The 7,500-nt window shown below is 33.8% G+C and overlaps 1 protein-coding gene across 3 annotated transcripts in view; it reads right to left on the bottom strand.

The window, feature by feature from the left end:
- Window positions 1-7,500, bottom strand: part of LOC106875612 (uncharacterized) — a 231,828-nt gene that overhangs the window by 144,478 nt on the left and 79,850 nt on the right. For 2 of the 3 annotated variants that reach the window (XM_089348057.1, XM_052965701.2), the window contains exon 2: window positions 245-296. The exons of the other annotated variant lie outside the window; for it this stretch is intronic. The gene's annotated coding sequence lies outside the window, so the exon portion shown is untranslated. The remainder of the gene's footprint in view (window positions 1-244; window positions 297-7,500) is intronic. 3 annotated transcript variants of the gene reach the window in all.

Genomic DNA, 7,500 nt, shown 5'->3' with positions numbered 1-7,500 from the left:
ATGTGTTCCGGGAGTTTACACTGTCAACTCTCCAGATACTATACTCTCCAGGCTTACGTTATGCTCCCTTGAGTCTCTCGTGAACGCTTGGTAAGAAAGAACAAATAACAATGAGACAAACAAGATTAGATGACTTAGTTTTAAAACATATCTATTATGTGCATAGAAAAAGTAAAACCTTTTTGGTAAACGGAAAATAGGAAGAATTAGCTGTCTTTTTATAAAAATAATAATTGGCACTTACTGAATAAATGATATGATTCCTGTGTTTAGCTAAATGTTCTTTCCTTTTTGTTCTATAATAAAATAAACAAATTATAAAGAATACAATGTTTTACTAACATTAATTCAACAATAAGAAGAAAATAATTTCCTCCATTAATAAAATGTTACACATTTGTAGCGGGAGAGTGGGTATAGACAACTGAATCAAGTTCAGCTCACATAATATTTATTTTATCAACTGCAGAAAGAAAGGGAAGGGAAAGTCAACCTCCTGAGAGATGTGAGTTCAGTACGAAGCTGTACGAAATAAAACCATTAAACATTTGATTCTTTGCTTTGCTGACTCTGTCACACCACTCGCCTCGATTATTTTATTGATTTCTGACACAAGTAAAAGGCCTCAAATGTTGGGGGTAGATATAGTTAATATGATCGAACTCGATATGCAACTGGTAGTTATTTGATAGACCTCTGAAGTATGAAAAACAAACTAAATTTCGGTAGAATTTGAACTTAGAGCGATAATACAATTCTATATTTAAGAGATGAGGAATTATGTACATTACTTACATTATTTACATTTGACGGATATTTGTCCTCATTCCTAAGGTATTTTTCGATGTTGTTGTTGTTGTTGTTATTATTATTATTATTATTATTATTATTATTATTATTATTCAGGTCACTGCCCGGAATCGAACTCGGAATCTTGGTGTTAGTAGCCCGCACTCTTAACCACTACGCCATATAAGAACCCAGGTTCGAAATCTCCCCCAAGACACCTGATGAAGGCTGGTGGGTATATCAGCCAAAACATTGTGTTAACAACAAACAAGATGAGAAATATCCGTCAAATGTAAATAATGTAAATAATTAGAGCGATGAGTTACGAAACTGTATACCAGTTCACTGCTGTTAATATTAAACAATACTTTTCTTTTTACACTTCTTGAATTCGTTTAGGCAAGAACTTAGGGCTGAGTGTCAGGATATGTAGAGAATGAAATATTTCAAATTTTGTGACAAAATCATGGCGATTGAAGCAAATACTTCAAATCTTATCGACTCCGCCATTGTTCGTATTCTTTAACTTCTTTAGTGAGAAGACAACAGATCAGTATAACAGTACTCATCTTCCACACAATAAACTATCACTGGAAACACAAAGTACGCAGACCTACATGACTCGCATCTGTGTCCAAAATTCTTCCCTCTGGAATGCTCTTAATCTAGTCATCTGTACTTTCTTCACTATATGTATCTCATTTATATGACACAATGTGGTACAAAACGAAGTTAATGCAAAGAGAAACAACAAAGTCAAAAGAAGAAACAAACCCCAGCTAACAAAATAAAATAATGAAATGATTTTGTATAACTATTTCATATAATTTATATTTATTATTAAGTGGTTACTGCATATTTTCTATGCATTGTATATTTCTATATGCATCACTACCTTCTCTTTAAATAAAAATGTCTTCACTGATACATGTTTTATATATTTGACTGCTTTATATATGTCTGTGTATTGTTATATGTTTGTCAATGTATGTATATTTGTATATATGTATATTTGTATATATATAGATGTATATTTGTCACTTAACAAGCGACTTATGTAAGTTACAACATCCAATGTAAAGGTTGTATATTTGGAAATATAATTGTTACTTAGGTCACAGTCCAACCATATTTTCTCACAGACTAATTATGCATCTAGAATAAATTATAGCTATGCAGTTACAGATCGATATTTAAACAAAAGAGCTATGCAGAAATATTTTATCTGGAATCTAACATAGAAATGATATAATATTATATGTAAATATATCTCAACAGCTTAATTCATAGAATACACATTACACTTTCCAACACTGACAACCTCCTCTCATCTCCACATTCCTCGTCACCAACAGCATGGCGGAAAGAATGTTAACTCATGTCTGACCTTCACACTATACTGAGTGAGAAATTCTGAAGGTAAAGTTATATAAGATTGAAACATCAAACACATCATGACGAAAATTGCTAAGTATACGAGAAACTAAATCTAACATGTAACACACACACTTTCACAGAAATATGCAGACACACACACACACTTTCACAGAAATATGCAGACACACACACATTTTATTTTTCTCTCACACACAAACATAAACTGACACATCCGTACACAGATACTCGGCATTCTAGATAGGTTATTCGGTTGACTGGCAAAGACTTACTTACCAATAGGCTATATTAACAGTATGACTGAAGGAAAATACCTCAAGGGAACGTGCGGCATACTTAATACAAATACGAAAGAAACTCATATATGATCAACCTTGACCAACTGAGATCATTGAAGGGATTCAGAGCAAACCTCTCTCTATGGGTGCCTAAAATCTAAAAACAACAAGCAGGAACGATAATTCGTATAAAATCAATTGATCGAAATTTCTGAATGATATAGACAATGCACATTAGAGGGGATTGCAAGCTGGTAAAAACAACTGATATCTTTTGTTATTACTAAACAGCTTTAATATACGAGAGGCTGCTGAAAAGAGGGGAATACGTTGAATAAAATCATAATTAACTGATCTTCCTTTATTTTCTTTTACCCAAAGCCAGGAACTTTTCAGCACCCCTCGTATAAACTGACAAATAAGTGTATTATTCCTTATCTCTTCCTTTCCTACAGATATTACAACAGAGATTGGTTATCTAAAGCAGATTGTCTATCCCCACCAATATCCTTATTACCTCACCCTTAAACAGTACTGTAGCCAGTAACTTCACTTCAGAATTGTGCTCTCTGCAGTTATCTCGTCGCTCACTCTGTCACTGAACATCAACTGCACCCATCTAATAAGTCTGAATAAGGCCAAGAATGTTGTACTTATTTTCTAATCCATAAAAATATGTGTATTTGTATTATACTTAAATTCAAGTCGGCCTCGATCAGTAAACTTATGGTCAAATTATTCAAGGCATGACCGTTTCGCCTTTTCTTTCAGATATCGTGTTTGGTTGAATAAATGCATAAGTGACTCTGGCATGCATACTTCCTTAAATGTATGTCTATAAGTACTTCTATAGGCGGAGTATGGTTAAGAAGTTTGCTTCGTTACTACTGTATGGCATCTCGGGCAAATGTAATTTTCTGTAACCTCGGGTTGATCCGTAACTTGCGCGTAAAATTGCGAGTTGAAAGAAATTATAGAAGTTCCTCCAGTGGAAGCTGCATAAAAGCCTGTCTGGTAATTTAAAATGTATAGCATTACTGCACACACATTGTGTCACGCTGATTCTACCAAAGAATTAGTTAAGAGTACACGTGTCTATAAAACATTCAGTTACGTTACTTGGGTAACAAAATATTCAGTTGATCTAATAACTGAATCCTTAATGTATAACGAAGGACATGTATCTCCCCACCACCTCTAAATATTGTTCTTCATGGCTTGTGTTATGTGTACTTAAAAAAAAATTATATTTGTAGTTTCCTCCTTACTCCTTGAATCGTTGCGATAGCTCATATCTTTATGGGAAATATCTGAGAGTCACTTTAAGGCAGACCAAGTTCAAACGAATAACAGTATTTCAAATTTGAATTTGTAATCATGTGATTAATTACAGAGTCGTTTGAACGTAGGACGGAATGTCTCGCGTTATTTGTTCTGTTTCTCTATACTATGAGTTAAAATCTCGCTGAGGTTAACTTTGCCTTTTATTCTTACGAGGCCGTTAAAAAGTACCACTTCAGGGTACTTGGTTAGTAAAACGTTAGAACATTGAACCAGATGTGTTACTACATTTTTTCTGGCTCCAGAATCCTTCAAATTCAGTCATGGCCACCTTGGGTGATAAACTTAATACGTTACCCGGTTTAAGACCACCACCTGACACTTTTAGAGGAGTCCACGCTGTTTGAAGCATTTGGCTCAGATTTCAGGTTTGAAGATACTTTCCGCTCTGTCTCTGTTTCTCTTTCTCTCTTCCACTAGTCTCAGGAGTCCTGCCTCCTCTGTTGACTTACAGATAAAAAAAAAAACCTTGCATTTCTTTGATATCTTGGAAAAAATCCATCCGCACACTCACATAACGGCAAATATCGTTATTTACTTGTATCACAAGTTGTTTTCATCATCTAACGTATTGTATTACCCAGGCATTAATTGATCTATTTAACGAGATGCATAATCGAAACCAGTGTCAGGCAGTCTGTAGTACTGAGAATGTAGAAACAGCTTGTTAATATGAACTAGACTGACTCAGTAAATGGCAACTGGTCACATAAATACGCGCGTGCACACTCACATATGCACGCAGAAACACGCACATATTCACACAAACAGTAAATATATAGGCTAATTAAAATATAATCTACCATTTTTGCATGTATTAATAATATTAGAAGCAGTAGAAATAGTTCTGTTGTGAAGGTTTTGATATTTCGTTTAATATTTCTTTCTCATGTAGGATATTTGATTTGTCACGTTATATAACGAATAATGGCTATTACTGAATATTAATGAATAATATATTTTAAACCTGCAAACATCACTTTCGATCCCTTAGTGTCTATACCACTCCACTGATAGAAAAACATGACAGAAAACCATTTTGCTTTATGTAGCGTGACAAATAAACTATTAACCATCAATAAACCAACGGTATAACAGACAAACCTGATCATGACCACGACCAGCGTAACATCACCACCACCACCACTACCAGCACCACCAGCACCAGTACCAGCAGTAGCAGTACCACCACCACCATCATCATCATCATCATCATCACCACCAACACCATCATCCTTATTCTCCACCTCCTCATCATCACCATCGTCACAACGACGACCCTACCCTACCATCTCCATCATCATGATTATAATGATCACAAAATTAATAATAACAATAACAACAACAACAACAGGAATAATGGTCATGTTAGTCATCATACTACTGCTACTAATAATAATTAGATCGACATAAAAAATTGAAAAAGTTAGAAAATCAATTTGGCTTTTAAATAACTGGGTTTAGATTAAATTCACAATTAATATTAAATTTAAATCTCATTCCCAACACAGAATTTTTTTTAACGTCCATTGACTTACAGCTTTGATTTGTGCGGTTTCTCTTATTTATTTTTTTTTGCTTTCAATTTTCTTTCTTCATTTCATTTATTTTAAAATATAATTTTATTAATTTTTTTTTTAAAAAAAGACTACAATTATATCAAAACAATCTAGTTTCTGAGAATGTTTTATGATGTATGCTTGTATTATTCATGCTTGCAGACATGACGTCGATGATGACAATGATAATGATGTTGACGATGATGAGGAGGAGAAGGCGGAGGAGGAGGAGTAGAAGAGTATGATGATAACAAAACTTCAAAACAAGATTAATAATAATAATAATGTTAGTAATAACTGTAATTATTGTTACTATCATGTAATTGACAAATAATAATAATAATGATGGTGATGATGATGATGCTTAGAAAATTCATAATAACAATCAGGAATATCTCGAATTTTTGTTTCGTTATATTCTAATTTTGTTTATAGCGCTACTAAATTGTGAAGCAAGAATTAAAACTAATAAATTTCAGCAGATGTTCTTTTTGCAGTGGCTGAAGAAAAAAATTATCTGCTACAATTTATGCATGTATTAATAACGCTAGAAGCCTATAATTGCAAGCACTAGAAATAGTTCTGTTACGGTGTTGTTGATATTTTGTTTATACAACAACGAAAGACTGGATAGAAATTCTGCATCTTACACTCGTATCCCATCCCTTCAAGCTCCAAATCAAATAATAATGCAGTTGATATTTTTTTTATCTTCCAGGCGATCATCTGTCACATCAGCTGAGAGGTAGTGAATGTGTGTGTGTGTGTGTGTGTGTGTGTGTGCACATGCATGGCGAATATGCCCAGAAGATATGGACAAGATTTTTTTCCAGTCGACGTCTACAGAGACGTTTAATCGACATTTTAAAAGCTATGACTACAGGCATTGTCAAACCAATCGACAGCTACTAGTTATACTTGTCCGATATTTTTAGATTGCATCTACATCTACTTCGTCGATCTCTACAAGCTCTCAAGCCGACAACCTTCATACTAATGAAATTTTATACTTTATCAACACATAACAACTAAGTCTATAAATTTGACCTCTTTTCAGAAGTGTACGTTAAAGTCAACAGTATATGTCATAATTTTCAGTCTATATTTATCTACAATAGATAATGTCTCTTTAATCAACATCTACTGGTTCTGTCTATCCAGCCAGTATTTATAGATTGAAACGTACCAACATGTAATATGAATTAACATCAAACAAAAACATTAGCGCGCCAGGTAAAATGCTTAGTGGTATCTACGTTTATGTTCTGAGTCCAAATTCCGCCGAGGTCGACTTTGCTTTTCATCCTATCGGTGTCGATAAAGTAGGTACCAGTTGAACACTGAATTCGATGTAATCGACTTCGCCTCTCCCCACGAAATTGCAGGCCCTGAGCCAAAATTTGAAATTGATATTTATATTATTTATATTACAACTGAGCCAGTTATATTGTCATGTTAATATGCAGTTTTTTCCACTTTATTTTTAAAGGAATTCTTTATTTCTATTAATTAAAACGATGGCATTTTGGGTTTTGTAAAAGACATCAAGGAATCTCTCAATAGTATTTTATTATAATATATAGCGGTAGGGTGGCAGGAGTAATGTACTGCTGGGTTTAATCTGGGTTCATTTCGCACAATATTAAACTTTTGTAGTCAATAAAATAATAGATGAACATGTGTGACTATTCAGTCAACTATACGGCTGCTCCAAAAATGATTACTGTGTTTCAGTATAAGTTATACATTTCGTCAACAAAATTTTCTTGATTGACTTAATAGAAACGAAATTCTCAGCTTTAGAAAGGTTGAAGATAATATGGGGAGCCGTAGAGTAGAAAGTCAGTTTCTGACGAGACATGTTGGAAATCTGGCTCCGATTCCTTGTTGACAAACACGAATCTAAGAAAATTAACCCATTTTCTTTCATGTACATCTTTTTTTGTTTCGCTTTAATGAAGTCTTGAACAAATACGTGTATGTTCATTTGAAAGAATTTAATATTTCATCAGAATCTCTTTTTCGGTAGTTTCAGAGAGTATTTGAAAGAAGGAAAGGAACAATTAGGTGTCAAAGAAGAGACTCTAAAATATTCAATACGGTGCCCTACTGACGGGCCCAACTATCGACCTTGCAAT

This window comes from Octopus bimaculoides, chromosome 2 (assembly GCF_046866305.1).
Source record: "Octopus bimaculoides isolate indiv1 chromosome 2, ASM4686630v1, whole genome shotgun sequence".
Classification (NCBI taxonomy): domain Eukaryota; kingdom Metazoa; phylum Mollusca; class Cephalopoda; order Octopoda; family Octopodidae; genus Octopus; species Octopus bimaculoides.
The sequence above is the reverse complement of the archived record's forward strand: the minus strand, read 5'-3'. Positions and strand labels throughout refer to the sequence as shown.